Genomic DNA, 1,828 nt, shown 5'->3' on the forward strand with positions numbered 1-1,828 from the left:
GAAACACCTATGCAGGAAAACAAGCAGGAACCTCAGGGGGAGCTCCATGTCCCTTTTTCTTGAAAATGAAACGTTGCAGAATAAAAAAAATTCCTTTCACGTTCTCCACTAATAGAAAAAGGAGGAACAGGGAAACTGCTCTTTCAACAAATCTGTGTTGAGAACTCCTGAATGCCAGGCTCTGCTCTAGACGCTGAGGATACAGCAGGTACCAAACCAGACAAAGACCCCTGCCCTGAGGGTGCTTTGCACAAATGACCACTGCTATTATGTTGCTGTTGCAGTGTCTCCTGAGGTCACACCTTTTTTATGACAGTAAATGTGGACATTTCTACATAGTTCCGACATCTGCTCAAATCTCAGCCACGTTAGCAATCACTTAGATGTGTGCTTTGAATCGCTTAGATGCGTGTTTCCCCGAGACTAAATAGCTGAGTGTGTGTGAACTTAAATTTCAGATCTCAGGGTTGTATTTGTAAATGCCCTCCTGAAAAAGCAATGACATAAACCCAGATGTGAAAAGAATGAAAAGAATACATGCTGTCGTGAGGAACAACCCCTTGCTTTCTTAGGAGGGTCGAGGTTCTTCTAAAGCATTAATTTTCTTGCCCTGTCACGTTTGCCACTGCAGCAAGGCACTCACAAAAATTCACAGCTTTTACAGAGAACTTGAAATGTGATGTGAATGCAAATGTTGCTTGTGATTTAAGGGGTCAGCGTCCTGTCCTCCCAAATGCCATACATGGGATCAGGTGCTCAGAGCATACGGCTCCACGGGGTCTCTGGGCTGTAAGGGGATTGAGACCCCACCTACTTCAGAACTTTACTCAATGCTTGAACCCGCAAGCTCCTGGGATGTCTCCACTGACAGAGCCCCTTGAGCTGAGATGCTTAGAGAGCTCTTTCTCTCTCTGGTCATTTAAACACTAGTCAACTGTTTCTTTTTTTTTTTTGCGGTACGCGGGCCTCTCACTGCTGTGGCCTCTCCCGTTGCGGAGCACAGGCTCCGGACGCGCAGGCTCAGCGGCCATGGCTCACGGGCCCAGCCGCTCCGCGGCATGTGGGATCTTCCTGGACCGGGGCACGAACCCGCGTCCCCTGCATCGGCAGGCGGACGCTCAACCACTGCGCCACCAGGGAAGCCCCTCAACTGTTTCTTTATAATTTTTGCGCACTCCTCTATGTTCTGCCTTCTGAGGCCACATGAACACATACAAGCCTTTCCCAGTCCTGCCCTTCAGAGGCAGCCCTGTCCCCCCACACCGGCCAGCCTTTGCAGGACCTGGTTCTGAATCCTCTCACATCTGGCCACACCCAGCTGTCACGTTTCCATCCTCACGCTCACTTGCCTCTTCTTTTACAGCATGAGGACAATTTCCTGCTTCTTCCTTGGGTTGGAACCCAAGACCCTGCTACAGAACGAGCTCGTGATCCTAGACGAGCTTCTTGACCACCTCAGTTTCCGCATTTGCAAATAGACGTAACCATGTGCAGCCCAGGGTTGGTGAGTGTCCGGTGGTGATGCAGCCGTCTGCCCACACAGAGCCCAGGCCCAGCAAGCCCTCAGCAAACACCAGCTAGTGATGCTGTTCTATCTGGCGGCTGTTCTACTACATGCTTTGGGTCTATTATTTCAAGTCTTCAAACAACCTTTTCAGGAGTCGAAAAGGAGGCTCAGAGAGGCTAGGTAACTTTCCTGAGGCCCCACAGCCAACATACACCCCTGCTTGCTTGACCCTAAAAGACATGCTCTTCCCTCCAGGCCTCCTGGGTCAAACTAGCACGGCCCCTGATCTCCTGTCTGTTTTCCAAATGGGGGTGTTCCCAG

Source organism: Orcinus orca, chromosome 8, assembly GCF_937001465.1.
Source record: "Orcinus orca chromosome 8, mOrcOrc1.1, whole genome shotgun sequence".
Lineage (NCBI taxonomy): Eukaryota > Metazoa > Chordata > Mammalia > Artiodactyla > Delphinidae > Orcinus > Orcinus orca.